Raw genomic sequence first — 12,918 nt, 5'->3', positions numbered from 1 at the left:
GCCCCACTATTTGAGAAGTACTGATCTTTCCAGACACTGGAGTCTATTGGTTTAGAGTGGAGCAGGAGACAAATGTTACACTTGGGTTTGGTTTGACTTTAACGATTGAGGTTATTTTATTGCTTGAATGTTTTGGAGGGAATTATGGAAAAGTGAAGAGCAAACAAACACCGTGTCATAAAAATGACTCATTTTTAACAGTGACAAATGTGTAAAGTGTCCACGTTCTTGAATGCGGTGGCGCCGTGATTGAGTAACAGACGTGTTAATCATCTTTAGAGGAAACGATCGGTAGAAATAATGAGCCTTGATATCTCCCCAAATATTAGCTCACACGCCCTGTCACCGGTGTGACTCTGAGAACAAAGTGTTCAATCATTGACTGTGAGTCAGCGGCACACACACACACGCAAACACACACATGCACACATTCAGAGAGAGTTTAACTTGCAGATATCAGTGTCTCTGTGTGAACAATGGTCAATGGTTGATGGACAAAGGTCTCTGTCTAGGACCACAGCGCCCCCTCTGGCAAACATAACAGTTCAGTGTGTATTGCTAGGACCACAGCGCCCCCTCTGGCAAATATAACAGTTCAGTGTGTATTATTCTTTATATATATATATATATAAAGAAAAAAAAGCTTAGGCTTTTATGACATGAATTAGCGTTTTTTTACAGCTAAACACAGCGACCCTGCTGGTCAGCAGAGGTATAGCACACAGAAATACATTTGAGTGCGCTTTAAAAGTGAGCGTTAAATGGAACATCCATCTTTAATATATACAGTCCAGGATTCGTATTCATCAATCACTACTGACAGATGTAAAAAAATATATTAGTAATGATTAAAAATTAATGCTCACATTAAGGCAGGATTTTCTTCATACATTTGTCGATGACATTTCCCTCCTCTTTTATCTCTGTTTGTCATTCCTCACATTCCCTTCTCTGATTCCTCCTCCTCCTCTTCCTTGTCCTGATATGCAGCAATATGTAGAGATGATGACCTATTGATTTGTGCTGCGGGGATGTTTGGCGAGCAGGCGGCAGCTGGAGCACAGTCAGGCTGTAATCTCACTCCTTCAGTAATTAGCTGCTGAGTTATTACACCGTGGATCAGGAGACGGTGCTGAAAGGCCACAGGCAGCGGCTGGGGAATGTTCACATTTATTTTATTTAACTTTTTTAATATTTTGGCTGTGATCTCTGGCCACACGGTGGCATGGCACTTACTGCGATCACTGGTTTGAGCCCGTGGTGACGGATGGTTTAGAAGATGGAGTTTACCGTGTGTTAAAGGTTAGGTTAATTATTCACTGTAAAGTAACAATAGGTGTGAATGTGTGCATGAATTGGAGTTTGTCTCCATACGTGGCCCTGTGATGGACTGGACAACTCCCCAGAGGTAAACATCGCCCCTATCTCATGAGTGAGGACTGGCACCAGCTCCTGCAACCTTGGAATGACTTAATGACCTGTAAAGTAACAATAGGTGTGAATGTGATGGACTGGAAAACTCCCCAGAGGTAAACATCACCCCTATCTCATGAGTGAGGACTGGCACCAGCTCCTGCCACCTTGGAACGACTTAATGACTGAATGAATGGATGAATGGATGAATGACTGAATGGATGAATGAATGAATGGATGAATGGATGAATGGATGCATGGGTGCATGGATAATTGGATGAATGGATGAATGACTGATCGACTGAATGGATGAATGGATGAATGACTGATCGACTGAATGGATGAATGGATGAATGATGCACGGGTGCATGGATAATTGGATGAATGGATGAATGGACGAATGGACTGAATTGATGAATGGATGAATGGATGAATGGATGAATGGATGCATGGGTGCATGGATAATTGGATGAATAGATAAATGGATAAATGGATGAATGGATGAATGACTGAATGAATGAATGAGTGAATTGATGAATGGAAAATTTTAAGTTAGAAAGAGACTAATGTTGCCGATTCATAATTGCCAAAGTTATTTCTACAGTTTTTACTGTCAGTCAAGTGTGGTTCATGTCAGAATATATGCTGTAGGTTTGTCCTTCACCTGATAACATATACATTTTATCTGTACAAACCACTGTATGAGTTGCTGCCACCTAGTGACTGGAGGGTTGTTAGCATTAAAGCAGTGGTACACTTCTGTCCATTTGCGTGCTATAATTCATTGGAAGACCCTCACGCCCCCCTGGCATCTCACCGCATCCCCTTAGGGTGGCCCGCCCCACTATTTGAGAACTACTGCCTTAACGTAAGACCAGCGTAATGATGTGACTAATATTTGCAAAAGAAATGTTGTAACGCAGATCTGTGACGTGTTGAAATGAACAGGAAACAATAAAATAACGATTGATTCTCTGTTGATTTTGAAATGTGACAAATCCACAGACTCACACCATCTGTACATGCTGATCATTACTAATTAATATGTGATTGTGTCTGCCAGAACCCCAGAGACTGACACACGAAATCACACACACAATCACACACACAAAGGGACTCCGATTGCAGAGTGATTCTGCCGCTTCTCAGAGATACTTTCTATTTGCCTTGTTGAACAAATCAGGCTTGATTGTTAGGAGACACAATCAGCGTGATTAGTTGACACAGATTAAAGAACACACACACACACACGTATACACACACACATACACATACACAGTACTTCAGTGGCAACCAACGTTAAACTTGTTTCCAATATGACATAACATTTAAAACTGTACTGCTAAACAAATCTGAGTACTGCCAAACTGAGAAGAAGACAAATATTTTGTCAGAATGTTGTGAACATTAGGATTAATGAAGAAAAATAAGACAATGTCAGAGAAGGAGAAGAAGAAAAAGGATAAGACAAGGGACGAGAAGAAGACGAAGAAGAAGTAGTAACAGGAGAAGATGAAGATGAAAAAAAAAGATCTTTTTTAAAAACAGAAAAAACAAAATGTCACCTACTGAACGTTTTAATCGGAGAAGCAAAAATGTGGATCTACCTGACACGTAGGGACAGATTACAGGGTGGGCCGAAGTGTGAAGGCCAGACTGAGAGGGTGGGCCGAAGTGTGAAGGCCAGACCGAGGCTTCCTCTGCTCCTCCTCCTCCTTCTTTATTCTCCTCTTCCTTGGAGTTTTGTTCCCACGGGATCACAAACAACATTGACATACTGTAAGAAGAAGAAGAAGAAGATGGTGAAGAAAAACACAGACCACAGTCAGCAGAACCTATACATTGATTTAATTACTTAAAAAAAATCATGAACTTTTCCTTTAAATTTGATTTATCCTGTTATATGTAGACTTTGATAAGGATGTATAAAGGTCTGATATTGCAGAAGTGTGAACGTGTGTGTGGTGTGTGGGTGTGGGTGTGGGTGTGTGTGTGTGCACGTCCTCTAACTAAATGGACGGGTCTAATCACCACGGTGGGAGGGACCTCCTCCCCCCTTCCGTCGCCTCTTAACGTTAACGGATATTAACGGCCCCCGGCGCGCCGTAGTTTCCTACTGAGGAATGAAATACATCACTAATGGTTTATCACAAACAGGGCTAATGCTTTACGCAGACCTCTTACCATTAATAAATGATGGCATGTAAAGAGAGGGAGGGGCGCTGCCAGGAGCTGACCGGGCCAGGAGCTGGATCACTCTCAGATATTAAACAGGAGAAATTAAAGTTGTCTGGTTCTGATGATTAAATCGGTTCTGAGTTGCTGAGAATTTACACCTGAGCGAATAAAAAGTTCCTGTTCTGCTGTCGGCTCTAAACGGTCACAGCATTTTCACATAGGGAAATGAAGTCCTGCTTCTGGACACCAGACGGTGCTGACGTTCCCGTGGTTTTACCGCTGACCACCCCTGGTGGTCGTATTATTTAATGGCTCCGTCGTCCCCAGAAATGAAACTAAGTAATGAGTCGGTTTTGATCTGGGAAAATATACATTTATGAAAGAAACTCTGAAGCAGGAGCTTCTGTGAAATCACAACTGGTTACAGTGAAGGAAGTCAGCTGATGGTGGCGCTAACGATGTGGCTGAGACTGGGGAATGGAGTGAGTAACAAATTGTCACATGAAATTCCATCGCGTAACCATATCCCTACCTGTCATATATGAATAGTTGCTAATGCATTAGCGAAAAGTTCCGAAACCTAAACTAATAAGTTTACCAGTGAAATTGTTACTAGCCTTTCTTAACATACTTCTGGTTTTAAAGTTAACATTCCGTTGTATGAAATGTGTTTTTTTTAGTAAACATGTTACCAATATATGCCTAACTTTGTAGCATTGTAGCATGTAGCATATAGCATTGTTTTTTATTTTTTATCCATTTTTGTCTACAATGTTGTTGTTGTTGTTGTTGTTTTTCTGCTACCTAGTGTTTAGTAAATACTCTACTTTCTGTCTAGCTTTAGCTTTAGCTTTATTACTTTTTGTTCTGTGTGCATGTAGATTTGAAATCTTGACCTTTTTTATGTACATTTTTGTAATATCGCCTTTCATTTGTCTGTCTTTTATGATGTTTTTGACTATTTTGTGGTTAGCATTTAGCTATTTTAGCTATATTAAAGCCAGTTTGGTGACCTAGTTATCTTTCCTTTAAGTTCCCCTAACTGTCCATTCAACTTTTAGTCCTTATTGGTCACATCTTCACGTATTGACTTTTGTTTTCATCTCTTCCATTTTTCTTAGGAGTTCACAAAAAAACCATGTCACCACGGCCAGTTTTCCCCCAGGTCCGACCCTGGCGTCCAGCGTCCACGCCTGCTCTCCCGTGTCCTCATTAACCTCACCTCGGCGACGACCATTCATCTCTCGGCTTCTGCTCCTTCGCTGTAATAACATCCTCGCCCGGTCGCTTCCTTTAACTTTTTCAATTAAAAGAGGAGGAGCGCTCTATTAACCTCACGCCTCCTCCTGCAATTCTTCCAGCCCGACGTTGTTTTGGAGAGGGCCGCAGGGACACTCCACCAGGTCGTAACTCAAAGGCCGAACCGACGCGGGTCCTGGTGCGGTGACAGAGAACGGCACGACAGCGGGTGAGTTATGGAATCTTCATGGGCAGGTCAAACCTTACATTTGTGTCCAACGTCTGTCCAGTAGCTAATGATTGGACGGAGAGGCGGAGGAGGGCGGAAACATGACGGGACGCTGCTCCTGTCTAGGATTGGCTGTCATTTCGTGCCTGTTTGTCCTTCACATATGGGTCCTGTTTGTCAGCCATATTTTGAGCAGGTCATAACCAATTAAATGAGTGTGTGGCGAGACAATGTGGGACACGTCACAAAAGTGCTACTACATTTGGCCAATAAATTCATAAAGTGGTCAAGTTGGTCTCCAACTTCTAATCGTCAGTGATTCCCAAAGTGGGGGGCGGGCTCCCCTTGAGAGCTTAGAGTTATTGCAGGTGGGTTCATCAAATAATAATTTTTTTTATTGCCAGGGTGGGAAAAAAACAAGTATTTTCTTTTTTCTGGTGAGAATTAGAGCATTTTAGATAAAGTTCAGGCCAACAACAAAAAACCCCGAAATGTATGTGTGATAACATAGTACATACACCGCTACTACTACAAATCCTTCCAGGATACAGGGGTTATATACTGGTAGGCCAACTCTGCTACACATTTGATATAATCCTGCGGGCCAGATATAATTACATTGCGGGCCAGATTTGGCCCCCGGGCCTGAGTTTGACACATGTGCTGTAATGTGTCTACACCCCCCCACCCTTCGTCTCCCTCTCGTCCAAATTATCCGCCTCTCCCGAAAAATCATTAGCTACAGTTATTAATGAACGTCCCATACAACCATTAGCTACCTGATAAATGACATCACTGTGACATCATCAGGGCCAACACTGCTGAAGGTCACCTTTCTGTGGACACACACTCATCATTTGGTGTGGATGGAGAAAAAAAAACCCACAACAGTCATTATTGTAGGATGTGACGGTTCATCAGTGTTTCCATCGGTGAGCTTTAAAGGAATAATGCTGCTTTTTTTGATGTGTGGTTTGATCACATGACTCTCCAGTAAAGCTTGTCCTGCTCTGTCGACCAGCCCGAGAAGCTGGGGCAGAGTTATTTAAAGCTCACCTATGAACTCAGAAACATAATTTTGGCCATCTTACAAAAAGCTCAGACTTCTAGTCGTTAACTAACTCTAACTAACTAATGGTTTTAGCCTGTAGAAAAACAGGAGCTGTCCGTCTGCTGTCTCACCACCTCCACTAACTCCACGGTCTATGGCCTTAATGAGCCCCGAGCAGATGCTGCTCCCCAGTTTGAGAACCACTGTTTTAGGGGGTATGGAAAGGTTGATATTTATTATTGGAAAATAATTTGTTACACACACACACACTCACACTCCCAGCTACTTTAACATGGCCTCTGGTCTGTTCTCTACTCTCAGGCCAATCAATAGACAACATGTTGAGCTCAACAGAGGCAGAGCTACTATGGATCCAAGGCCTAATTGTGTGGCAGTACAGCAAACGGCGAGTGTGTGTGTGGAAGTGTGTGTGTGGAAGTGTGTGTGTGGATGTAAGAGGAAAAGAGAAAGTGAGAGGAAACCTATATCTGAAGTATTTTCCATTCATTCTGAAGTGATAGTTTACTATGTTTATAAAGTGTTTCCACTGCAGTAGTACTACAGTGGGTTCCAATTCCAGTCTGTGTTCCCAGGTCACAAATACTAAGAATGCACTAAATTTTAAATTCTTGCCGAAACCAAAACAGGGCTGAAAACCAAAACACCAAAATCCTTCCTCACATATTCAGCCTAGCGATAGGATGTTTGGATTTCAGGTGATAAATTAAACTTAATGTGGAGAAAATTATTTGCAGATGCACCCTGCTTTACCATCCATCCATCCATCCATCCATCCATCCATCCATCCATCCATTTTCATCCGCTTATCCATTATCGGGTCTCAGGGGCAGCAGTCTCCACAACCACCACCCAAATCACACTGCACCGTACCAGCCCCCCTGAACCTTCCTGTGGGTGGTGAGTCCACTGGAAGGTACCAACCACCCTAACTGGGATTCAATCTTCACCCAGTAGGTGAACCCTGGGGTTCCACACCAATGACAGAGACATTGCCTCTGGGCCAAAGCGCCACACCCTGCTTTACAATTTTTCAAATTTCAGCGTTACATGTTTTGCAAATCGCTATCCGTTATAGTCTTTCTCAAATATATTGAAATACGTCCACACCGCAGAAATTCTGGCTTTCAGACCAGCCCGGACTGAGCTCGGTTTTTACTTGCGTCAACATAACTTCCTGTTTTGGCTGTGTTGTTCCGATGATAAAAGTCTTTCGGCCAAAACAATCCTCGGTGTCGGAATATTCTGTGCATCCCTAACAAATACATAATATAATATATAAATGGTAACGGAAAAGTCTGCCTGTAATTTTGAATTATTTTAATGGTAAATTTGAAGTGTGAGAAAGAGAAAATCAACAATGTAATGTCAGTGCACACAAAGGGGATTGACTCACTGCTGCCCCCAACTGTAACCTCCAATGTGAGTCTGCGGGAAATAAAATCATTTTCTCTGTCGCTTCTCGAACCAAACTATAGAAGAGAATCATTTTCATTTTTCTCTATGGTGCTGAAAACACACACACACACACACAATTATTACAAATGTCCAAACTATTCCTTCAAGGACAAAGGATTTGTCACTGGTCCGAGACGACAGATGTTAAATAAAAGACATGACTGGAGAAAAACAAGAACAAGTAGTAATAGTGTGTGTGTGTGTGTGTGTGTTTAGCTGGACTGAACACAATATTGAATCAATAAGTTTACCATGGCCCACAGCCACAGGCTCTCCTTGTGTGTGTGTGTTTCCTCTGCTCTCATCAATACTTTCATTCAACCTGCCTGAAGGCCTCCCCTCAGTGACCACATTTAGGGTCGGTAGACTCCCCGCTGTTTACAACTGTATGAGTGTTTGCTGTTGTTCTTCATGCGGTCAATCGTCATCACACACACACACACACACACACACACACACAGCTACATGCATGAGGATTTTTTTCCTCCTACTCTTATGTCTCTGTTCTGTGACTTTTGGATTTGGATTTGATTTTACCCAAAAACTTCAGTCAACATCCTGTCAACAAAACCGCTATTTTAGTCTGATGTCGTCGCCAGGAAAAGCCAACACTTTGGACTCCACCACCATTTTATTTACAATCCACACTTTAGCTCCGTGGGTAAAGTAAAGTGCCGGGTGTTTTTGGCCTGCGTAGAGGACCGAGAGTCGGTTTCACTCCCCTCTCATGGACCATATGTAGTAATTATTAAATCAATTAGTCACTTAACAGCTCCTCATAATCTATATAAATGAATATAAGCCACAAATAGAAAGAAATCAAAATGCGTTTCAGGAAAGAAAAGAAAAATCAAGCACAAAAAAAGAACAATAATGAATGTCTACCGGATAATAATAATAATATTAATAACTATTATTATTATATAATAATATAATAATATATATTATAATAATAATTATTATTATTATATAATATATTATATATATATTTTATAATAATAATAATTATTATTATTATAATCAATGTAGGCCAATTAAATTTATCTTTTATATTCAACTCCCTCTACCTCTCTCTCTCTCTCTCCTTCACACACACATTCTCATCACTCGTTGCAGTTCAGGATATTACCTATCAACTGGAGCTTGATTAATTAGCCCTTAATTGGTTGTCATGTCACTGACCAATTGTGTGGTGGCCCCCCAGAGGGCTGGGTGAGACAGAGGACAAGGGGCAGGGGGGAGGGCGGAGGGGGATATGTAGGTCAGTGGAGGAGAGGGAGAGAGAGAGAGAGAGCCTGACTACAGCAGGTCCAGTGGTTCTATTATTAACAGCGTCCTGACTCTGTGAATTTTCTTCCATCTCTTTAATTTGATGAGCCACCCATCACTTGGTCATGTGATTATGGTTGAAGTCATTTTCATTAGCACTGGGTTCAATGGTGTTTAATTAAACGTGAAGCCAAGAACGGCTGCAACACTAGCCTTCAACGTGGTAACTTTAAGTAAATATTTCATTTTGTTTATTGTTTTTTTTCTTCTTAGGAACCAGAAGTGAGAAATGGTCTCATCCTGGTCAATTTGAGTTTCTATGTTTTGGGAACTTCCTGCTAGAACAACCAGCTCTGTGAAACCAAAATCACATTTCTAACATTTCTATCTTTGGTCTTTTAGAATCTTTACTGGAAATAAAATGCAAATATTATTAATAGTGCTGCTGCTGCACGTGTGCTGAAATGATTTGCGTCTTCATATGTAAAACCTACTGAAGTTTATCAGTAGGTTTTAACATGAAGCTCAAAAATGGCCAAACCCAAAGCCAACGAACCTTATTTCATCCTATTGTATCTTCTGAGATACACTCTCTGTACGTTAGTGCGAAACTTTAGCAACTGTAAGAACATATTATTAGCTTTATTCACATGTTTTTATGAGTTTTATCAGAGCAGAGCTATATTAACTACAACAACCCTGGTACAAATACCAGAGCTGATGTTAGCTACAACAGACATGGTACTGACACCAGCCCTAGCATTCGCTACAACAGTCTTGAAACAGACACGAAAGCTAAAATTAACAACAACCGTGCTGGTAGAGACCCTAAAGCTGACATTAGCTATAACAGTGTCAGTACGAACACCAGAGCTAATGTTAGCTACAACAGCAACCAAGCAGAGTGGCGCAGCGGAAGCATGCTGGGCCCATCCGATGGATCGAAACCATCCTCTGCTATTCACTATCAACAATTTCTCCAGTGTGGTATCAATAAAGTATACTCTCACATACAGACACCAGTGTACTGTTTTGTTTGTACTACTAGCGTAAATAATGAATATAGTTTCGAGAAAAATAAAGTTCTATACCTTTTTCTTTAAGTCATTTTCTTATTGTATGAATCATTTTTAGTTGAAAATAATGTGAATAATCAAGATGAATTAATTACAATAAATAATGGTATACTTAAAAAAAAAATTACAAACCATAACTAGTTTTAATTATTCATTATTCCAATAAATAATGGTATACTTAAAAAAAATTGCAAAGCATAACTAGTTTTAATTATTCATTCAAATAATTGCACACCGTTTGGGAGCAAGTGTGTGTTTGGCCCATGGAAAGATCGGCATGTGACCCAACCTTTCATTCAGTAGGAGAATCTGCTGTCAGGTTGACAACAGTGAACGTGATTGTGAATATTCTTCTTCTGTTTGTTTTAAATTCAACTGACCTGAAATTCAACTGACCTGAAACTTTAAACGTTGTTAAAACCGTGATTTCTGGCTGAAAATGTGTCCAAATCAATGCCATTTATCTTTTATCCTCAAGTCGCTTAAGTCTGAAATATTCTTTTTTATTATGTATCTATAAAAAACAGCTGACAAAGAAGCATCCGTGGCCTATGTTCAAACTACCATAAGAAGCTGTTTTTGCTGACTGCGTTCCTCCATGAACACATTTCTTCCTAACTGCTCTTCACGTCCACGTGAACCTCCATAAACCGGGCCTCCACGGACAGAGCAGGAGGCCTGAGAGCAGGTAGATAAGGCCGTCGCTGGATCAGACTCAGGTTATGAGAGCCCTGTCCATTTTTTTGTCTATAATCAGTGTTTTTATGCTGGTAATGAAAACGGCTCTTCAGGGAGACATAATGTCCGTTGGAGGGAATTGAATTGTTCTTCTCTGCCATCTCTGGCTACCAGACACAGACGGGCCGTTAATAAAAAGGCTATTTGTCAGTCTGTCAGCGCTCACTCCTCCAATCAATGAGGACAGGGTGAGTCTGTAAACACAACTGTAGGAGAACACAACCAGGAGGTGAGGAGGAGGAGGATGGAGGAGATGTTGGCCTCAGAACATGGACACCTGAGGTTTCATCCTGGATTCTAAGGTGGCTTACTTCTTCATGGTGTTGAAGACTTCTTCTTACAGGTTCCCTTCCATTGACCGACTGTCCTGTGCTCCTGTCCAAGTTTCAAGTATTTGGAAATCGAAAGACGTTGTCCCAGTAGTCACTGAGTCCAAAGTTACGATTCAAAATTTTTCAAACATCATGAAATCTTCAGCAGCATGAAGAAGTAAGACACCTTAACAAAATCCAGGATGAATCCTAAGGTGTCCATGTTCTGAAGGCTCCAATCTCCTCCATCCTCCTCCTGCTTCTCCTCACCTGTCCTGCATTGACTCAATCTTTGCGCCACAGTATATTGACGAGACCTAGTCAAACCCTCTATACACGACCTTCATCACAGCACCCATAATTCCTCTCTGGTCTCTTCCTTATCCCTGGCAGATCCATCTCCAACATCCCCAGTCTGTCATCACCTCACTTCTGTAACTTCCTGTCCAAAGTGCTCCACCTTAACTGTCTCTCTTGTCTTGAGACCCTGTCTGTAAACAAAGGCTTCAAATGAAGGATACCATTTTGTATGAACAACCTGAGTGGGCGGGGCTAAGTCAAAGGTCAGTTGCCTGAGGCCTCCACAGGTTCTTCAGACTGTACGGTGAGAACAACCTCTAGGTTGATGATCCGTGGAATACAGAACATCACACTTACATCAGAACCTAAAGCCAGGCTTTAAATTAAGAAATTTAGTAGCGTAACTAACTTAACTAAAAATATTTCAATTTTTCCGTAGTGTTCAAAGCAAACTTGGGATTGTAGAGCTTTCAAATGGAGAGATGAGCAGAGAAACGCAATCAGTGTTCACAGAGAGGAGGTGAAGGAGTTGAAGGGGTGATGAGGGGAGAGACTTATGGGGGGGTGGGCAGAGGGCTCGGGAGAACAAAAATGATAAAGAGAGGGAGAGTGAGAGAAATCCCAGGAAGACCTTCTCTCATAATTAATAAATGAAAGATGTTGTTAGTGCATCTGATCAATAGAGTTGTTAGGGAGAAGGAGCAATTGATTGGTCGCCAGGATGAAGGATGGAGAGATGAGGGGATGGAGGTGTGGGGCGGAGTGGGAGCAAGGGAGCCAGAGGAGGGGAGGTTACGCTCTTCGCTCTTGTGGCTGTTTTGAATTTTCACCCTCATTGAGAACAAAGGAGTCTCCTGAGCCTCATCAGCGCTGATAGACACTTAGCACCATCCTGACCTTAATAGGAGGGAGGAGGGAGGAGAGCGGGGAGAGGGGTGCAGCTGGGTGGAGCAAGGTGAAAATCTGGACAGAAAGAGAAACTACGGTAGGACAGAAGTAGAAGGAAAATGAGAGAAGGAGGGAAAGGGATAAACAAGTGAAGGCTGCTGTAGGCCTAGACTGCTGGGAGAACTCATTTGCACTACAAACCATACGAAAGTCTGAAGAAAAAACAATCGTTAGTGCAATTACAACAATTTCACATATTGTACTTATGTGAATGTAAATGTACTATGTTTGTGGCGCTTTGGCCCAGAGGCAATGTCTCTACCATTGGTGTGGAAGAAGTTCGAATCCTAGTTAGGGCAGTTGGTACCTTCCAGTGGACTCACCACCCACAGGAAGGTTCAGGGGAGTTGGTAGAGTGCAATGTGATTTGGGTGGTGGTCATAGAGACTGCTGCCCTTGTGACCCTGGATGGATGGATGGATGGACGGATGGATGGATGAATGGATGGATGTACTATGTAGCCCCCCCGCCCCCCCACTCTCCACTACTGGTTTAATAAAGTTCTATCTTATCAAAGTATTACTGTTGTCACAAAAAAATATCACATGTTACACCTGGGTTGAAAAGTATGGTATACAGGAGTCTTTACGAGTATTTACAAGTCCTCACAAGGCTTTAAAGAGTTATGAGTCTTTAAAGATCTTTAAAATGTTTACAAGTCTTATGAAGTCAACAAGTACAAGTATTTGA

The 12,918-nt window shown here is 41.7% G+C and overlaps 2 protein-coding genes across 3 annotated transcripts in view; one reads left to right on the top strand and one right to left on the bottom strand.

Moving 5' to 3' along the window:
• Positions 1–3,074, bottom strand: part of LOC103389202 (sia-alpha-2,3-Gal-beta-1,4-GlcNAc-R:alpha 2,8-sialyltransferase-like) — an 18,136-nt gene extending 15,062 nt beyond the window's left edge. For both annotated transcript variants that reach the window (XM_025062844.1, XM_025062849.1), the window contains exon 1: positions 3,021–3,074. The gene's annotated coding sequence lies outside the window, so the exon portion shown is untranslated. The remainder of the gene's footprint in view (positions 1–3,020) is intronic.
• The window catches only part of LOC103389163 (threonine synthase-like 2), a 649,915-nt gene that overhangs the window by 249,711 nt on the left and 387,286 nt on the right, over positions 1–12,918 (top strand). The gene's annotated exons all lie outside the window — the stretch shown is intronic.

Source organism: Cynoglossus semilaevis, chromosome 14, assembly GCF_000523025.1.
Source record: "Cynoglossus semilaevis isolate Cse_v1.0 chromosome 14, Cse_v1.0, whole genome shotgun sequence".
NCBI classification, from domain to species: Eukaryota; Metazoa; Chordata; class Actinopteri; order Pleuronectiformes; family Cynoglossidae; genus Cynoglossus; species Cynoglossus semilaevis.
Note: the sequence above shows the minus strand (reverse complement) of the source record. Positions and strands in the feature narration are given on the sequence as shown.